The sequence below is a fragment of the Microcebus murinus genome, chromosome 7 (assembly GCF_040939455.1).
Source record: "Microcebus murinus isolate Inina chromosome 7, M.murinus_Inina_mat1.0, whole genome shotgun sequence".
Classification (NCBI taxonomy): Eukaryota; Metazoa; Chordata; class Mammalia; order Primates; family Cheirogaleidae; genus Microcebus; species Microcebus murinus.
The window spans coordinates 16,163,692-16,185,569 of record NC_134110.1 but is presented as its reverse complement, the minus strand read 5'-3'; the positions used below and the strand labels follow the sequence as shown (position 1 = coordinate 16,185,569).

At 34.0% G+C, this 21,878-nt stretch overlaps 1 protein-coding gene across 17 annotated transcripts in view; it reads right to left on the bottom strand.

The window, feature by feature from the left end:
- MEF2A (myocyte enhancer factor 2A) overlaps positions 1 to 21,878 on the bottom strand; it is a 140,483-nt gene that overhangs the window by 88,786 nt on the left and 29,819 nt on the right. For 11 of the 17 annotated variants that reach the window (XM_076004809.1, XM_076004805.1, XM_076004804.1 and 8 more), the window contains exon 2: positions 18,160 to 18,244. The exons of the other annotated variants lie outside the window; for them this stretch is intronic. The gene's annotated coding sequence lies outside the window, so the exon portion shown is untranslated. The remainder of the gene's footprint in view (positions 1 to 18,159; positions 18,245 to 21,878) is intronic. 17 annotated transcript variants of the gene reach the window in all.

The window sequence follows — 21,878 nt, the reverse complement described above, 5'->3', positions numbered from 1 at the left end:
ATAGACCATACAACAAAACATATATATATTCTCACAAATGAAACTTCTCATGCAGTTTTAAAGAAAGTTGACAATTTTGGTATCATACACGTACTCAGTATAACAGTCTTAAGAAAATATGATGTGTGAATCAAGTACTCAGTTAAAAACTGCTAAACCACAGCAGTGTTGAGTGACAGAAGCTGGCATTCAAGAGCAATCAAGTCTTGTAATATACACAGATCATAATCATATGCAAAAAAAGACAAATTAATAAATGACTAATAAAGATAAGACAAGAGACGGTGGGACAGTAACCTTATTGATTTAGCTTCATAAAATCAAAAGTACCTTAACAAGACTGCTTAAAAAAAAGTCCCTCACATCAGCCAACCAATCAAAATCGAGTAACTGTTTCAGAAAGGTTCTGCTGGCACTGTGAGACAGGCTCTTTCTTACTATAGTAAGAAGCCCCATGGCCACAGCCCTTAATGGCATACCCATCAACCAAAAGAAAAATGAGTATAGCATTATTTTATAGGCATCTGGTACCCAAATGATGTTACCCATCATCAGCTGACAGCATAAAAGTGAAGGCAGATGATAGGTGATTTTTTTTCTTTTTTTTTTAATATGTGCCACGGACTAAGTCTCTCTGCAAAGGGCTTACTGAAAAAGAGTATTTATTCCAAAGCCAGATCCTGAAGGAGGAGCTACACTATTAATAGTACTAAGAGTAATTACCTCTCACTGATTTTTAGTAGGCAATAGCAAATACTGTTAAGATAAAGGTTTTGAACTCTGATGCTAGTAGAAACCAATATTTAATCATCATTATATTACCTTAATTTTCATTTGTCCTCTCAAAACTAACAAAAAAGCAGAAAGAAGAAATTGAAAGGACAGATCAAACTGAATAAAATCAAGATGCAGTCCTATATCAATGGTAACAATTAAGTACTGACTACAAAAAACTGATCAAGACATCAATATTGTAATTTTATGCAATTTATGCACATATAGTATAAAATGGACATGAATTTACTAGAAAATATTTTTCTATTTTATCCCTTATAAAATAATTTTTAACAAAAAAAGTCTTTATCTTACATACATGTAAAGTGTAACAGAGTAGTAACCCCTCCTCCCATAGATATGGCAGGGAAATATTGGGAGTGGGGAATATGTAATGGAGGGAGTGACCTGAAAAAAAAAATGGCAAAAATATTTCCTGTGTCTTTAAAACATCCTTCACTCCTTTTTTAGAACTAAAACCTGCATCCCTGCCTCAGGCCAGTGGTTGGGAGGGGCAGGGTAAGTCTTTTGTTATTTGTGCCAAAGGAGATGGCTCAGCCTGACTTCTTAAAGGGAGGTCCTGGGTAGAGGTCACAAGATAGTCTTCAGGGGAGGTGCATCAGAATCATCAACTGTAGTTGAAACAGTAATTGCCTGAAGCTGAGAACCCATCCTATAACAGGTGTCCACAACCAAGTGGGTATTTTTGCCTGTTTGTTTTTTTACTTCAAAATAAGACATGTGCAGTGTGCATAGGAATTTGTTCATAGTTTTTTTAAAACTATAGTCCCGCCCTCCAACAGTCTGAGGACAGTGAACTGGCCCCCTGTTTAAAAAGTTTGAGGACCCCTGCTTTAAAAGCTCTGTATTTCTGCTTAATATTAGGAGAATGGTATTTCAGACAGGAGTGGCCATCCTCCTCCTTCGATGGCAAAGTAATAAAATGTCTCTAGCTGGGTGTAGTGGCTCACGCCTACCTGTAGTCCCAGCACTCTGGGAGGCCGAGGTGGGAGGATCGTCTAAGCTCAGGAGTTTGAGACCAGCCTGAGCAAGAGTGAGACCTGGTCTCTACTAAAAAAAATAAAAAGAAATTGGCTGGACAATTAAAAAAAAAAAAAAGAAAAAAAAATATATATATAATTAGTCAGGCATGATGGCACATGCCTGTAGTCCCAGCTACTTGGGAGGCTAAGACAGAAGGACTGCTTAAGCCCAGGAGTTTGAGGTTGCTGTGAGCTAGCCTGACGCCATGGCACTCTACCCTAAGCAACAGAGACTCAGTCTCAAAAAAAAAAAAAAAAAAAAAATGTCTCTTTCTTGCTCCTCAAAGCACTTGTTCTTGTTCTTCTGATGCGGCCTTGAGGACAAGTGGCTGAGAGTATTTCACTTTTCTTAGCTGTTTATACTCTAAATTCAACCTATAATTTTAAACATTAAGATCCAGAATTTAATTTTAAGAACTAGACTGTATTTTGATACAAGGGAACCACTAAATCTAATCATGTTCCCCAAGGGAAAATTTCTTATTATGAAGTCAACACAACTTTTATTTTTAAGTGGCATAATAGAAAATACACTAGCCTTGAGTCAAAAAAGAGTCAATTTTAAATCCTAGCTCAACTAACTAGCTATCAGTGATCTTGACCAAGTCATTTATCTCTTAGTCACAATTTCTTCATTTTTAAAATGGAACAAATACCACAAACTTTACAGGCCACGTGAATGTTAATGTAACTGGGAAACTATATTACAGCATCTGTAGTACAATAACAAATGGTTTCTCAGTCATGCTCAGTTTTGTCTACTTGGTTGGTTCAAATATTAGAGAAGTGGCATATGGTAGTGGTTCAGAGGATGGATTCTGCAGCAACCGCCCCCCCCCATTCACACCTCAGCTCCGCCACTTACTGTGTATGTAGCCTTGAGGAAGTTATACAACTTCTCTAAGCTTCTCATGCCACATCTTCAAAATACTGCAATAGTAATAATCTTCATGGACTTGTGAAGATTAAAAGAGATAATATATATAAAGTGTTTGGTATACTGCACAAGTGCTCAAAAATGGTTGCTATTGTTACTATTGCCTAATATAAAAACAGTCATTTTTTAAAAATACTCTTGATAGCTTGTGTAACTATCTATAAGTCACAATGTGACTAAAATAAGATTACAAAAGCTATGAAAGTCAGAATATATGCACTCAAATTTCTGTCAAATGTGCATAAAAGACAAATACCAGGAACTGGGGTTATCAGCCTACTATAAAGGGCTCAGCTACCACCTGTACACTGTGAGAACACCAGAGCTACAATACTAGCCGCCCAACTGGCCCTATATTTCCAACCACACTCTGCTTCCAATTACACCTACCTATCCCACAGGTATCTCAAAACCCAACATTTTCTGGCCACAGTAGATCATTCCTATAATCTCAGCACTTTAGGAGGCTGAGGCAGGAGGACCACTTAAAGTCCAGAGTTCGAGACCAGCCTGGGCAACATAACAAGACATCATCTCTACAAAAATTTTAAAAAATTAGCCAGGCATGGTGCTGCACACCTGTAGTCCTAGCTACTTGGGAGGCTGAGCTTGAAGCGGGAGGACTGTGCTTGAGCCAGGACTTCAAGGTTGCAGTGAGCTATGATGGCACCACTGCACTCCAGCCTGGGCCACACAGCGAGACACTGTCTCTTAAAAAAAAAAATTATATTCTTAAATCAAATACATCAAGTTTATTCCTTTTCTGTAACAGTCATTGCCACCTTTAGCCTAGGCTTTGCAACAAGCCCCTATCTGGTCTCAGCAGGCATTTTTATTTCCCTCCACTCCAATTTCCTCATTTTCATTAGAACTATCTTTTTTAATATGCTAATATAATCATGTCATTTATCAGTGATCTTAAAGTCGAAGTTTTTAACACAGCCTGGAAGGCCCTGCCTAATCCTGTTCTTCCTATATCCACCACCCTCATTCCATGCCACTCTTCCTCTTGCCCAGTAAGCTTCCAGACACGGGCCTTTCTATACTTAGAAACCTTCTTTCTGCTTCAAGACTTTCACACATACTACCATCAGCACAGGTATCTGTTGCTAGGTCTCATCCCAAGCGTTCCCCCTTAAAAAGAGTCCCATTTACCCTTTATATCTCAGTATTACCACTATTTCCTCAAGGAAATGTTTCCTAACATCCAAACTATGTTAGGACTTCTGATACACTTTATGAACAGACTGTACTTCTTTCTTATGGCATTTACCAAAACTGTAATTAATTACTTATACAATTAAATATTTAATTTTTCTCCCCCTTCCCAAACTGTAAGCTAAGCAAGGGAGAGGATCAAGTCTATTGTATTTGCCCCTATAAACCCAATCAGCTATCACAGGGCCTAGCACAAAATAGATGCTCAATATATAGTTGTTTAGTTAACAAAAGAAAGCAAAAGTCAGAATATAAGAAAGATTTCACATGCTTAGGCTGTGAAAACTCCTTAAGAACCATCCTTTTCAAGGTAGAAATTATTCTTCATTGAACTCCAGAAGGGAAGACAACATTTATCAAATACCTATATGTACCAGTAACTGTGTTAAATCTTAATATGATACATATGTTATCTCAGGTAATAGTCACAATAATCCTGTGAAGTAGACAGCATTTGCTCCATTTCATGAATGAAGCAACTGAAAGCCAAAATGATCAGTACTCATTCAAAGTCAGGAGGCAGAGCTGAAACTTTTGCTATAAAATCATGTCTTTTTCCACAACAGTATAGTATCACCACTGGAATTATTTAAATATTGGCTGAAAAAGGCTACCAGTTAAAAAATGTGATTGTATTGCACTATATTCTTCCCAGTTCCAACATCAGAAAGTGATTTATCTGATGCTACAATGGGCTATCAAAATACAAAAGCTACAAGCAGTAATCAGCTAACTTAGAATTCTAACTTCTCAAAGGTCTCCAACTCCCAATCCCTCCTACTCTTCACATCAACACTGTCCTTTCCCTGCACTCCAGCAAGGATATACTGTAGTTTCAAGCATTTGCAAAGGAACTTGAGCATCTACTTACTTCCCACTACTACTTCTGCTTCAAAATGAAAGGTGAGAAAAGGGGAAGGAAAGGGGAAGGGGAAAGTTGAGGAAGGGAAGGGGCAAGTTGAGAAAGAGAAGGGGGAAGGGAAAGGGAAGGGGGAAGGGAGAGGGAAGGGAAAGGGAAGGGGGAGGGGAAGGGGGAAGTTGAGGAAGGGAAGGGGGGAGGGGAAAGAAAAGGGGAAGGGGGAAGGGAAAGGAAAGGATTAGATTCTTCTCAATCCCAATTCTTCGAGAATTAGAAGAATCACAATTGCTGGATTATCAGAAAAGCTAGCTCTGGGGGAATGCTTGGTGTGTATAGTTTACATTGAGGTTCTCTCAGTTTCTGCTGTTCACTATTTTTGCATAAAAACAATACTAACTATATAGGTCAATAAATGGATCAATAAAACTCACTGATTTAATGCAGTTCTCTCTCAATTTAAAAGGATACCGGACTCAACTGAGAAACTAAAACATATACTCTGCATGCATGAGTTCACCCTAGCCCCACAATAAAACTATCATCATAATTGAGAGTAATGCCTAAACAAGAGTAATTTATAAAAGCTCCATAGATCATGACGATATGCATTCTTAGTCCAGAGCTACTGTTTTATTATAATAGTAAACTTATTCAAACACTGACTGACTGTAAGAGGGAAATGGCAAAATCATACAAGTAAGTTTTGACTGTATCACATCTATACTTTATACACACATTTATATTCTTCACTTCTGTAAGAAATATCTCTCCCCCATGTCCTTCAATCACATGGTTTTCTTGATCTCTCCTTTTTTTCCACTTGACAAAGAAAGATACAAGAATTTTATATCTCTCATATTTCTACCATGAGGGAAAAATAGCTTCAACATACCAGGAAGCAGAAAGAACGTACATTCTGGTTTACCAGGGACAGGTAAATCCTAGTTAATGTCTACTATGCAAGTGTAATTATTGTGAAACCCCTCACTATCAAAAATATTGTTTGATAACAAATTAGATCAAAAGTATGTCACTATTTTCATTTCTATATGATTTTTAACTGAGTCATAATTCACATACCATAAAACTCACCTTTTTAAAGTGTACAATTCAGTGGTTTTTACATAGTCACAAAATAGTGCAACCGTCACCACTACCTAATTACAGAACATTTTTATCACTCCAAAGAGAAACTCAATACCCATTAGCAATTAATCTTCAATCCCTGACAAAAACTAAACTGCTTTGTCTCTATGAAATTTTCCTATTCACTTCACATAAATAAAATTATACAATGTGTACTCTTTTATTTCTGGCTTCTTTTACTTCACAGGATGTTTTCAAGGTTTATCTGTGCTGTAACATGAATCACTACTTCATCCTTTTTGGGCTGAATAACACTGTATTGTATGGATATACCACATTTTATTTACCAATTCATTAACTGATGGACATTTGGCTTGTTTCTACTTTTTGACTATTATGAAGAATGCTACTATGAACAATGGTGTACCAAGTTGTGTGGATATACTGTTTTCAATTCTATTGGATATATAACTAGGAGCAGAACTATTGGGTCATATGGTAACTATGTTTAACATTTTGAGGAACTGCCAGACTGGTCTTCAAGGCATCTGAACCATTTTACATTCCCACCAACAGTGTATGAAGGTACCAATCGCTCTACATTCCCTCCAATGATTGTTACTTTCTGTCTTTTTTATTACAGCCATCATGGTGGGTGTGAAGTGGTATCTCTGCATTTTCCTAATGACTAGTCCTTTCATGTGTCTTTGGTCCTTTATATATCCTCTTTGGAGAAATGTCTATTTAAACCCTTTTTGAAACTGGGTTACTGTCTATTCACTGTTGAATTATAAGAGTTCTTCATATATTCTGGATACTAAATTCTTATCAGATACATGATTTACAAATATTTTCTCCCATTCATCAAATTGTTTTTTCATTTTCTTGATAGTATCACTAGAAGCATAAAAGTTTTTAATTTTACTAAAGTCCAATACCTAATTCTTCTTTGGTTGCTTACGCTTTTGGTGTCATATTTAAGAAACCACTGCCATATTCAAGGTGATGACAATTTAGCCTACATAGTTTTTAGCTCTTAAATCATTTAAGTCTTTGGTCCATTTTGAGCCAATTTTTGTATATAGTGTGAGGTAATTATCCAACTTCTTTTGCATATGGATATTTGTGTCCCAGCACCATTTGTTTAAAGTTATTACTCCCCCACTGAACTGTCTTGACACCCTTGTCCCTTCCCCCACCAAAAAAAAAAAAAAAAATCAACTGACCATAAATGTATTGGTTTATTTATTTAGGGACTCTTAATTCTATCCCACTGATCTATGCTTATCCTTATGCCAGTAACATACTGTCTTAGTTACTCGCTTTGTAGTAAATTCTCAGATTAGGAAGTGGGAATCCTCCAAATTTTACTCTTTTTAAAGGTTTTGGCTATTCTGGAGATCTTAAATTTTCACATAGATTTTAGGATCAGTTTGTTAATTTCGGAAAGAAAAAAAAGCCAGCTGTGATTTTTTTTTTTAATTTTTTTTTTTTTTTTTTTTTGAGACAGAGTCTTGCTTTGTTGTCCAGGCCAGAGTGAGTGCCATGGCGTCAGCCCAGCTCACAGCAACCTCAAACTCCTGGGCTCAAGCAATCCTCCTGCCTCAGCCTCCCGAGTAGCTGGGACTACAGGCATGCACCACCATGCCCGGCTAATTTTTCTATATATGTTAGTTGGCCAGTTAATTTCTTTCCATTTATAGTAGAGACCGGGTCTCCCTCTTGCTCAGGCTGGTTTCGAACTTCTGACCTCGAGCAATCCGCCCGCCTTGGCCTCCCAGAGTGCTAGGCTTACAAGCGTGAGCCACCATGCCCGGCCAGCTGGGATTTTTATATAAATTGTGCTGGGTATGTTGATCAATTTGGGAGTGCTGTAATCTTAACAATATTAAGTCTGCCAACCCATAAACAATATGTCTCTGCATTTATTTAGGTTTCCTTTAATTTCTTTCAATGATGTTTTGTAGTTTTCCATGGACAAGTGGTCCATTTCTTTTGTTAAATTTATTCCTAAGAGCTTCATTATTTTGATACTATTGTAAATGAAATTTTCATAAATTTTTTGATTGTTCACTGCTAACGTTCTATGTTTCTTATTTTAAAAACTTTCAGTGATATAAAAAAAGAGTAATTAAACATTTTTACTGTATTTAAGTATGATACTTCACGTCCCCTAAATATTATTTACTATATATTTATTTATATAATAAATAATATTATTTCAGAAAACAACTGATCTAAACAAGTAAGAAACCCCAGTGGCTGTCCACTTTGTTAAAAGATCTCCTTGAAAATCAAAATCAAGAAATACCAAGTAATTTTAATCCTGATTTCAATACAAAACGATGCAACTACATTCCATACACAAAAACGATGCCATATGTTCTCTTATAAAATATACAGACAAAATTAACCCTCATAACTGTAGACTCTCTCAGACAAGCTTGAGGAAAATTATTGTAGTATAATTTATAACACACCAGAGGTTGTTTAGTCTTATAGAATTATCTTCCACTTACTTTTAATATAAGAACATTTTTCTTTGTTCCCTCTAAACTAAGTTGTTTTCATTACTGTTTACAATTAAATCTAGGCAAAAATTCAAATTCTAAATTAATGTAAGACTACCATAAGCTATTATTTTATGGGAAATGACTAAAGCATTCCATTTTAGCCTGAACTGTGCATATTGTATAATTACACATTTTTAAAATATAATGATATGTTGCATGAACACAATGACAGCTATCAGTCAGTATCTAAAGAAATGATTCAACAATGAAAACATAAACTGTACTTTCAAAAGGGGCTGCTTTTCTAGTTAGTAGTGAGTCTAATGGATATCATGACAGATATTCTGGCCTGCAAAGCAATTCAAATGCTATAAATTAAGAGAAAGGCAAGAAATCATTATGACTCAAGGTCACTATGAACAATGGTGGAGGCACTCTGCACATGGATGTGGGGCAACGTGGGGCCAAGTAGGGCCAAGTAGGGACTGAAATCCAACCTGTCCTTTACTCTCTAAGCCCTGAACCCTAGCAGGGGGCATCATTTACCTAAAATTAGGAGAAAAACCTTTTTCTAATTTTTGCAAAAACAAGCTATGATCTGGCTATGACACCTCCAAACTATCTACTTGTTAGAAAAGTTAGGACAACTGAAATTGTGAAAACTTGTGTCTTTGCCTAAAATCAAACCACCAAAATATGACTTCATAATGTGTTTATTCTTTATGTTCCAGGTAAAAGAGTCAATATACCAAAATAAAAACAGGTTGGGGGCCGGGCTCAGTGGCTCACGCCTGTAATCCTAAAACTCTAGGAGGCCAAGGCAGGCGGATCGCTCAAGCTCAAGAGTTCTAAACCAGCATGAGCAAGAGCAAGACCTCGTCTCTACTAAAAATACAAAGAAATTAACTGGCCAACTAAAAATATATATAAAAAATTAGCCAGGCATGGTGGCGCGTGCCTATAGTCCCAGCTACTCGGGGGGCTGAGGCAGGAGGATCACTTGAGCCCAGGAGTTTGAGGTTGCTGTGAGTTAGGCTGATGCCATGGCACTCACTCTAGCCTGGGCAACAAAGTGAGACTCTGTCTCAAACAAACAAACAAACAACAACAAAAAAACAGGTTGGGAAGAGAGGAGAAATCATCTAAAAACCAAAAAGTGGTTTAAAATATGGTATCTTTCTATTTTAATTTGGATTTCTGATTAATAATAGCTTGTATATTTTTGTATATTTTTACTGTGTATTTTTAGGTTAGAGACATTTATAGCTGAATCCTGAAAAATTAAAGCAGCTTAGGTGTAAAAGTTAATAGCCTATTCCTATTAGACTCTATTCCTAGTAAAGAAATATATATGCCATGTTTTATACAACAGATAATAGATAAAGTACAAAAAAGTATGTGTCGATTGAACATACTAGTCACTAAAGCATCTTAAATGAAATAGAGAAATTAACTAAATTTGATTAAAGCTGCAAGGAATATTTTGTAATGTCAATAATCACTCCCTTCATTTAACTGTATAGGAAGTTCAAAATTTTCTTTAATTGGGCTTCCTTAAACTAAACAAGGCTTCCTTAAATAAGACATACAATTATTTTAAAACTACATAAATTATTAATCACGGTAAATTGGTCAAACTACTGACTAAAAAGATGTAACTTCAAAATTCTTACCAGGATGACCAATCTATAAAATTTATATTTCCAGACATACCAGTGAATTGTCATATGATTTTCAGTGACACATCTTTTACTATCTCAATTCACTTCTAAAAAGTAGAGCAAAAATATAGCTCAAAACTCTAACCCAAAATTTTAATTGAGGATATCACTAAGGGTACCTTGATCTCCTTAGAGATAAGCACATTATTATTAAAATTATTAGAAAGGAGACTATGAAAACTGCCCCTGTTAAGACTAAGCTCATCCATACATGGTCTTTCACTGCCAAATTACACATACATAAAGAACAGCATCCTGTCTTCACATGGGACAAACAAAAAAAATAAAGGACACATCAAAGCAAGGTCCAGAAATGAAAATAAAATTCTACTCCTTTACCATCATCAACTCACTCTCAAAATAACACTTCCTCATTTGTAAAATGCAGATACCTATGCCTACTCAAATACTTTTCAGAATATCATAACAATTTCTAGAAAATAATGTTTTGCAAATAATTAAATCCTGTATAAAGATGAATTATCACTACTAGAAACAATCTCAGTTCTCTACATTATAATTCAAATACTAAATATAGTAAAACATTTTTTGTTTGTTTAAGACAGAGTCTCACTCTGTTGCCTCTGGGCTAGAGTGCCGTGGCAACAGCCTAGCTCACAGCAACCTCAAACTCCTGGGCTCAAGCAATCCTTCTGCCTCAGCCTCCCAAGTAGCTGGGACTACAGGCATGTGCCACAATGCCCAGCTAATTTTTCTATATATTCTTTTAGTTGGCCAATTAATTTCTTTCTATTTTTAGTAGAGACAGGGTCTCGCTCTTGCTCAGGGTGGTTTAGAACTCCTGATCTTGAGCAATCCACCCCCCGCCTTGGCCTCCCAGAGTGCTAGGATTACAGGCATGAGCCACTGCACCCAGCCTAAATATAGTAAAACTTTTTAACCTATCATCTGACTCAAACCTGTATATAAATGTTGCTCTAGGACTAACCTTATCTATATTTATCCAGACACACACAATTTGGGGTATACAATTATACTCAGAATCAGAAGACTTATAAATGAATGTGGAAAAGAGCATAGGAATATAGGCAAGCATGTGACAGAATTTGGAATTGGCATATTTGGTATTTAACATATAATGTATATAAACATACATTTAAGTATATGCTAAATTTCAATAATTTTATTGTGAAATATAACAGAGACATAAAGATATATTTAAAAATTAATAATTCAAGAATTTATTACAAACTCAAGTTACTCAGTATCCCTAATAATCAATAATCCCTCCTCCACCCCACACAAGAGCCAACTATTTCCTGACCGTGGTGGTAACTATCTTGTGGTTTTGTTGATTTTGTTTCATGACATAAGCACAGATCCCTAAACATCATAGCTTATCTTGCCTGTTTTATTTTTGTGTGTTATTTTTACTTTACATTAATGGAATTACATATTATATATTCTTTTGCTTCTAGCTTCTTTTAAGAAATATTTTATTTGTGATATTTATCTGTGATATTCATCATGTGTAGGTGTAGTTTCTCCATTTTTATAGCTGTAAATATATCATGATTTTATTTATGTAGTCAACTGCTGGTGAACACTGTACTGCGTTTGAGGCTATTACAAATAGTGCTGTTACCAATGTTCTTTAACACATCTCTCAGTATACATGTGTTAACTCAGGAGTATAACTACGAAAAAAATTACTGGGTTTTAGAGTATGTAAATGTTAAACTATTTCCTAGAGTGGTTGTAATAATATACATTTCAGCAATGTTTACTGAGTTCCCACAACTTACCATCCTCTCTAAAACTTGTATCGTGAACCTTTTTCTTAAATTTAAGCCACTCTAGTGGGCTTATAATGGATCCTCTTTGCAGTTTTAATTTGTATTTCCCAGATTACAATAAAGTTAGCACTTTTTTCAATGTTTCTTAAATATTTGAATTTCTTTTATGAAGTACCTTTTCATGTCTCTTGCCCATGTTTCTACTGGATTGTTTTTGTCTCTATCACATTAATTTGTAGAACTGCTTTGAATATACTAATACATATCTTTTTTCCATTAAAGGTATTGCAAATATCTTCTCCACAGTGACCTGCCTCTCTGCTCTTAACCGTGACTTTGCAAGAACAAAATTTCTTAATTTTAAAGAAGTCAAAATTATCAATTTTTTTATATTAGTGGGTTTCTTTTTAAGAAATCTTTGCCTGTCCAACATCCTGAACATGTTTTCCTGTATTAGCTTCTAAAAGTTTTATAGTTTTGCCGTTCATGTTTAAATGTATAAATCAAACTTAAATTGATTTTTGCACATGGTATAGAACATAAGCCATTTCTTTCCATATGGATAATCAATTGTTCAAGTATCATTTCCTGACTAATTCTTTCCCTACCACTCTAAAGAGTAAGTTTTGACACGAAGCAAGTGTGTATGTATGTATGAACCTTTTTCCAGTCTTTTTATTCTTTTGTTTATCCTTGGGGCATTATTTCATGGAATTAATTATTGTAGATATACATAAGTTTTGAAATGGAGAAAGTCTTTCCACAATGATGTTCTCTTCCAAGAGTACTTAAACCATTCTCGGGCCATAAAGTTTCCTTTAAAATACAACATAAAAACAAAGTAACAAAATGTTTGGAATATTGATTGAGATTATTTTGAATTAAGAATAATCCTCAGCAAGGCATAGAGTATAACCCTCAAAAAGGTATACTCTTAATTGCCAACTAAATTAACCCCACAATAAAGGCTGCTCTGAACCAACAATGACAGCTTAAACAAAAAAGTATCACAAGGATTCAGCTCATACTAAGTAATGCATATGTACAAAAACAAAGCCCAACGCTATATCAAAAATAAAAAATAAAAAAAATCCTTCACTCAGCGTTGTCAAACCACAATGTCCAGCAACCAAACAAAAATTGCAGGGAATGAAAAGCAGCAGGAAAACGTAGTCCACAATAAGGAGAAAAGTCAACCAACATAAAAAGATGCACAAATGATAAAGTTAATGGAATTAACAAAAGCATTAAAAAATAATTATAAATAAAATTATATTACAAAAGATAAAGAAAAGTAAGAACATGAGAAAAATGGAAGAAATAAAACTTCCAGAGATGATCAGTGAATTTGGAGACATGGTACTATTAACCAACCAAATAAAGCATAGAGAGATAAAAGAACAGAAAAGAAAAGAATAAAAAGGAATATCAGTGCCAAAAAAGACAGTTTCAAATGTATAATTAGAATTTCAGGGAAACAAAAACAAAAACAAAAACCTGGGGTAAGTGGGCTATTTAAAGAAACAGCAGCCCAAACATTTCTAAATTTGGTTTTAAAAAAACTCAAAAAAATATAAGCAGGATTATCTCAAAGAAAACCATATAAGGCACATTCTAAACAAATGACTAAAGCCTAATAATAGGAAAAAAAATCTTAAGACGAGCCAAAGAAAACAGAAAACTTACAAACAGGAAACAAAAGAAAGACAGCAGACTTTCTGTCAGAAACTATGCAGGCTATTTCAGAAAATATTTCACAACGTATTACAGACATAAAGAGGGACATTTCATGATAAAGGACCCAATTTATCAAGAAGACATAAAAACCCTAATTATAGTTGCACCTAATAACAGAACTTCAAAATACATAAACTAAGTAGTGAAAGGAAAAACAAGCAAATCCACAGTTGAAGATTTCAACACTTCTCTACCAACAGTGACTGTAACAAACAGAAAATCAAAAGGGATACAGAAGTCTTAAAGAATACTATCAACCAATTTGACCTAATTATAATAACATTTTTAGAAAACGCCACTCAACACATTCTCATTAAGTGCACACAAAACATTCACTGACACAGACTATATTTAGTGCCTTATAATAGATCTCAGTAAGTTGAAAAGAACTTATATCACACAAAGTATGAATATGTTCTTGGACCACCACAGAATCAGAAACCCATAAGGGAAAGACACGTGAAAAATTAACCAAATATTTGAAAATTAAGTGGATCAAAGAAAAAATAACAATGGAAACTTAAAAGTCTCTGAACTCCATGTAAACAAATACACAGCAAACTTTGTAGGAGGCAGACAGAGAAAAATTAAAAGATTAAATACACTTGTAGAAAAAAAAGGATTGTCCCAAATATCAGGAACAAAAGAAAGAATAACACTACAGATCCTACAAACTTAAAAGAATAGGGAGGATAATATACATCTGTATGCCAATAAATTGACACCTTACATAAAATGGGTAAATTCTTTGAAAGATAAAATAAGGCTTATTCAAGAATATAAATCTGAACAGACTTATATCAATTAAAGAAACTGAATTCATAAAACCTTCCATAAAGAAACTCCAGGACCAGAGGTTTTCATTAATGATTTCTACCAAACACCTAAACAAGAAATAACACCAATTCTATGCAAACTTTTCCAGAGCAAGAAATCCTTCCAACTCACAGCATTATCCTGACACAAAGACCAGATAAAACATTATAAAAAAAATTATAAACCAATGCCTTCTATGAACACAGATGAAAATAAAGCTAACAAAATTTTAGCCAGTGAATACAGCAATATATAAGGTATGACACAACATGACCAACTGGAGATTATCCAAAAAAATGCATGAATGGTTAGTTTAGTATTAAAAAAAAAAAAATCAATCAATGTAACTGACCACATGAACTGACAAAAAATGAAGAAAAACATGATCACATCAATAGATGCAGAAAAAACATGACATAATTCAATACTCATTCATAAGAAAAATACTCTTAGCAAGAGCTGGTAAAAGACTGAACATTTTCCACCTGAGATCAGGAAGAAGGCCACTTCTATCTATCACTGCACTGGAGCTACTAGTCCATGCAATAAAGCAAGCAAAAAAATAAAAGGCATATAAATAAAAAGGAGGATAAAGAAGTCTTTATTCACAGACATATTGATGACCTACACAGAATATTTGAAGCAATCTACAAAAAGGCCACTACCACTAATAATGAATTTAGCAGAATCACAAATTACAAAGTTTTAGACAAAAATCAATTATATTTCTGTATACTAGCAACAATTAGAAACTGATATTCTTTAAAACAAAATATAAAATAATTAGAGATGAATTTAACAAAATATGTGTAAGAACTTTACACCAAAAACCACAAGACACTGCTGGGAAAAATAAAGATGACTTAAATGGAAAGAGACACCAAGTTCATGCATTGGAAAACTCAATATTAGAAGATCAATTCTCACCAAATTGATAAAAGCATTCATAATCAAAATCCCACAAGGCTTTTCTATAGAAATTGACAAGCTGATTCTAAACTACCTAAATAGAAATGGAAAGGACCTAGAACAGACAAAACAACTTTGAAATATTAAAAAAAAAAAAAAAAAGTTGGAGGATTTACATTGCCTGATTTTATGATTTACTAGAAATCTTCAGTAATCAAGACAGTGAAGAACTGCCCACCATAAGGTTAGATTATATAGATCAACAGAACAGAATAGAGTCCAGAAATAGACCCATACATAATGAATGGTCAACTGATTTTCAACAAAAGTAGTATAATAATTCAACAGGTGAAAACACAATCTTTTTTAAAAAAAAACTGCTGGAACAATTTGATATTAATATTCAAAGAAATAAACTTCAACCTTTACCTTAGACCACACACAAAAATTAACTCAAAATGGATCATAGATCTAATTTAATTGTACAAAACAATTCCAAGACGTGAAGGAAAAAACTAGGAGAAATTTTGCCTAATCTCTATGATAAATTTCCAATTTCTATTCCAGTAAAATTACATAGGGAAAGTCCCTCATCTGAGGCTGTCTAGTCAACATACAAATTTATTCAAAAGGGAAGAACATTTCCAACCTAAAAAATACTCAAGAGTGACTCCTAAGCAGTTACTAACTCAAGCACAATCCACAGAGCCTCATGAAGAATAAAAAAACCTGCCATGAAGAATAAGACATTGTCTACATCCTTAGAGTCTAGTAGAGAAAGCAGCATAAATTTGAGGATTCCCTAAAATTTAAACATAACCCAAAATATAACATCTGAAATTACACCTCATTACTGAGGTTCAGAGGAGGTGTAGAGTTCTGAGCTATGGGCATGAAAGAGAAATTCCTATAATGTTTTAACTCAAATCACTCAATTTGGGGCAGATAATGAATACACGAGAAATGTAAATTCAGTCCTCCCACAGTGTCTGTGAAAAAAGAATTGGTTCCAGGACCTCCCACCACAGATACCAATATCTTCAAGTTCCTTATCTCAAATGGCACAGTATTTGCGTATAACCTGCAAATATCCCCTCATATACTTTACATCATCTCTAGATTACTTATAATACCTAATACAATGTAAATGCTATGTAATAGTTGTTATATTGTATTTTTTAATGTGCTCTTCTTTTATTGTTGTACTATCATTTTTTATTATTTTAGGCTTCTTTTTAGAATACTTCCCCTCCAAGGTTGAATCCATGGATGTGGAATCTATAGAGTGTTGACAGTAATGATGAGAAAAGAAAAAAGACAAACATTCAAAGATTTACAGAAGACTAACCAAGATTTATATTTTAAAATGATAATTAAACTTCATTATTCCCATTCTACTTGTACATATACAAAGTTTTGAACCAAAAGATATTTTGCTTCAACTGGAAACAATAGTCCCTTTTCTCTTAGCTCCCTATACTAAAAGATATCATGAAATGGGCTGATCTTCAGTCAAGTTGTAACAAGAAAAATATATAGCCATATAAGTACCACATAAGTACCACGCACTAACTGCACCACTGGAGTTCCATAAAAATATACAGCCACACAAAACTGGTATCAGGATATAATATTTTAACAAAGAACTCATTTTGTAAGTATATAAAAACTAATTTCTTTCTACCACTTAATTATTCAAGAAAAAACTTATGTTAAATAGTGAAAGTATTCTTGAAACAGCAAAAAAACCTTTTTAAGACACTTTCCTCAAGTTTTTTATTGACATAATCACCATGCTCAATGATATCTAGTATTTAAAAATGTAAACGTTAATTTGTTATAAAACACCAAAGAATATCCCCTAACATTTTTCAAAATTACTTAAAGATATTCTAGCATTAATATAATTCATTTCTTTTCCATTTCAAACAGAAAGTAGAATTAAGATGAGGTTTTACTCATGAAAACTTTTGAGGACTATACATCTTACTGAAATATTGTGAACGTAACCTAAGCCAATGTAATTTTCTTAATCAAAATAACCTACCCCAGAGCTTTGCAAATATGGGCCCACAATTTAAGGCAAGTAAATTCAAAGTCACAAAAAATGTCCACATTTTTTTTTAAATCCCCTAAAATTCTGCTTTTTCTCTTTGAAACCTTCCCACCTTTCACAAGATACGCTAGATTTGTCCACTTCATTTTTCACTTGAAAAATCTTTCCTCAGCTTATATAACTCCTGCCCTCCAACCTTCTCTTCCTCTTACTTACTGTCACAGTAAATATGATCTATTTTTTTTCTTCTTTTTTCAAATAAAGGTTAATTAATACAGACTACAGACATTTGGACTACAAAAAAGTCTGGGATTATCTTAGTAGCGTCAGACAAAATATAAAAGAAACTGCCACTTCAAACTTTTTAAACAGGAGAAATATACAAGAGGAAAAAGTAATATATATAAAAAGTAATATATATAAATATAATATATATAATATATATAAAATATATAATATATATATTTATATTATATATAATAATATGATATATATTATATATATAATATATATAAAAAAAAGTAATATATATAAAAAAAGGAAAGAAAGAAACTGCCACTATATAATATTACGCATTTCAACTGAATTTTTACAAATTTCCTTAATTGGTCTACAATAATAACCCCAAAGAACTCTAAAATGACTGCCATTCAAGCTCACTAGAATACCCTGATTTTTAAAAACAATTCTGTTGTATTTACTTCTTAACAAAGAAAAAGGAAAAATGTCTTACTAGAAATGAAGTATTAGCAAAAAGTGCACTTAGATATGATCCTTGCAGAAAATTCTTCTTGTTCCTTTTTCATAAAACGTAATTCCTTAAGAAAGAAAAAAATGAGATAGGTTATTGTTCTTGAAGATAATTAAATATACATTTTATTATCATAAAATTCTAGCACTCAACACAATGGCTGGCATATAACACCACAAATACTTGCTAATTGATAGAAAAATAAAGTTTTAAAAGTCATTTGTTTTATTAGGCTAATAAAGCAATATCTTAACCAACTGAGTTACCTCTAATGTCGCTAAACCATTTTTTTCAGGAAGTATTACTCAAATGTTCAGCAATATTCTTTGTACACCAATATTCAAAAATTAGTTTCCCAGGTCCCATTTTCTATCCTGTCTCATATGATATGCTTTATATGTATCTGTACTATGTGTATAGCCTATAGAACTTACCAATTTTCATAAACCAAACTGGTTTAAAATAGTTTAAAATATTCACTGTATTATGTTTTCATTAAGAAAATTGTCAATGGATCAGTGATTTGTTATCACCATAAAATATACCTGTATTCAATATAATGTATATACTTGTACTTTTTACAAGCTATATTTTGAAGAGAACAATTAAATTAAAATAATGAACATAAAATGAAAAAATGAATAGAAAACTGATCACTGTCTATAACTCACATCAATAAAGGAACACTAGTGAATATGACCCAATGTATTAGGAGCATAAAGAATAATCCAGTCCTGTTACATAGGTCCTGGGAGATAGTAGCAGGCCATTTAGGTAGAAAAGGGGAAGAGGGTAAAAGATCCCTCTCCTCATCCCAGTAGGCCAGGACCAATTATGATGCTAACACAACAATTTAGAAATACAGGACTGGGTAAATTCAAGTAATCCCCAAATAAAACTGCTATATCAAATAAAAATGATAACTTCTGCACAGGAACACCAGTCTTTTGAATTTGATGTAGCAGTATTAATTACTGTCATTCTGTGATTTTTTTCTATTTGAAAATGAATGCCTCCTCTAGAGAGAAAATAAAAAACCCACAAACTGCCAAATATTCTTTTCATATTAACAAATTAAGTATCAGAAGCTTAAACTTTAAAAGACACACAAACACATTTTCTTGTGCAAGGGTAAATGGAGCTTGCTTTAAAAAGACAATTTCAGCTTTTAATCTAATTGCACTAAAACACAGAAAAAAGTTCTTCAAATTTAACTGCATTACCAACTTCTAAAATACAATAATTCAAAGTGAAATTATTTTTCATGATTCCTTGGTCTAAATAATTTTAAATTCTATTTTAACACCAGTTTTGTGGCAGTATCACAATAACAATGACAGTTTAGCAACTTGACCCCATAGTAGTATAATTAAGTGTAAATTTGATAACTACACACCATGATACATATTCTTATATCAAAATTCATTCCACAATTCTATAAATGTACTATTATTGACAACTTCTGTTTATACACAGTTCTCAGTTTCTGAAACACAATATTGTAAAAATCAAGTTTTTATAGTTCCTTTATAATCTATAATGAGACATACTTTCAAAATATAAAACCAAAACTAAAATGTTAGTGCTACAGCCAGTTATTAAATTTCATATACTGAACCTGTAAATCCCATTGTTTCTGTCCAGCCAAGAGCAAGACGATCTGGACTTCTAACTACCATTCCTATCTCCCTCTACTACCCATTAACATGCATTGTTAGGCTGCCATGGTGGCTCACATATGTAATCCTAGCACTCTGGGAGGCCAAGGCGGGCGGATTGCTCGAGGTCAGGAGTTCGAAACCACCCTGAGCAAGACCCCGTCTCTACTAAAAATAGAAAGAAATTAATTGACCAACTAAAATATATATATGTACAAAAAATTAGCTGGACATGGTGGCGCATGCCTGTAGTCCCAGCTACTCGGGAAGCTGAGGCAGTAGGATCACTTGCGCCCAGGAGATTGAGGTTGCTGTGAGCTAGGCTGACGCCATGGCACTCACCTCACTCTAGCCTGGGCAACAAAGTGAGACTCTCTCAAAAAAAAAAAAAAAAAAAAAATGCATTGTTGTTAACATGGACTAAAAACCATTGCCAAAACTGTCAAGTTCTGTAACTTTGTTCAAGTTTTTACCTCTGCCTGGAAACAACCTTCCGCTTTGTCTCTTATATAGATCAAATGTCCACTAAGATGACATTTTCTGTGAGGCCATCCCCAAGATACCTTTACTATCACCAGCATTTTAAGGGGGCAACATTATCATAGTCAGTTTTGCAAGTACGAGTCTCCTCTGTTATACCACATGCTTTTTTAAAAAAAGGGAACATTGTACTCTGTTCATTTTTTTCTTCTTTCTTTACTTCCCTCGCCTTTTTTTTCTTTTTCTAAGACAGGGTCTCCCTCTCTTGCCCAGGCTAGAGTGCAGTGGCATCATCATAGCTCACGGCAATCTGGAACTCCTGGGCTCAAGCAATCCTTCTGTCTCAGCCTCCTAAGTAGTTGGGACTACAGGCATGTGCCACCAAGGTGTGGCAGGGTTTTTTTTCTTATAGAGCCAGATGGGACTCCATATTGCCCAGGCTGGTCTCAAGCAATCCTCCTGCCTAGCGCCTCCCAAAATGCTAGAATTACAGACATAAGCCAACATGCCTGGTCCTTTGTTCATTTTTATATGGCCAATATCTAGTCAATCTCTAGCACACAATTCAATATAATTCTTTAGGATAATATTTACTGAGCAACCAAAATATTCTGGGTACTTTTCTAGGTCCTAAGAATAAATCACTATCCCTATTCCCCAGTTCATGGGAGTTTAAGAGCTTACATTCTAGTAGGGAGGAGACCTACAATACAAGGTGAATAAGGAATATACAGCATATATGGTAGATTAGTGGAAAAGTCCTTATTGAGAAAAAAAATTAAGCAGGGAAGGAAGTAATGTCAGAAGGAGGAGATTAAAATTATAGAAAAGTGAAGGCCTAATGCAATAGTAACAACTGCCACAACAGTAATATTTGAATCATATGCTAATCAGTATACTAATTGCTTTACATATATTACCTGATATAAGGCCAATAATAGCCTCATTATTATCCCACTATTATCCTCAAGAGGGATTGAAATACTAAAGAAGCAACTTCCTAAGGTTATATAGCTAGTGACGCTGTGAAGCCAGTATTAGAATCCAGGCATGGTTTTGACTGCTATGCATAACCACAATTCAGTTAATGCTGTTGAAGGAACAAGTAAGAAAAATGAATGTCTACTATAGCAATAGATTCGAAACACAGTAAAATAAATTTCAGTCTCAGAGGACCAATACATTTGAGCAGCTTCAAATAGACATTGCACATCAATAACTACATATGACACTTGTCATGACTAATAACAGGTGGGTGCCTGCTGTGAACAAAAATATTTACAAATACTGATAATTTCCTAATGCCTTTAAAAACATACTTTAATTTCTATGAGAATTACCAGGACTAAAAATTATATAAGATAATATCTCACAAATCACATGGATAGGAGTGATGCTGTGCTATAATAAGAAATATAAATTTGGTCTCTGCTCCTGGTTCCTGGCAAACAGCTCCTAAAACACTAGGAATCTCCAGAGTGATAAGAGTGTCTTTTGTATGCTAATGAAATAACTAGAGACTGAGGGCCCTAGGTAGCTTCAGGATGTGTGCTAGTAATCAGA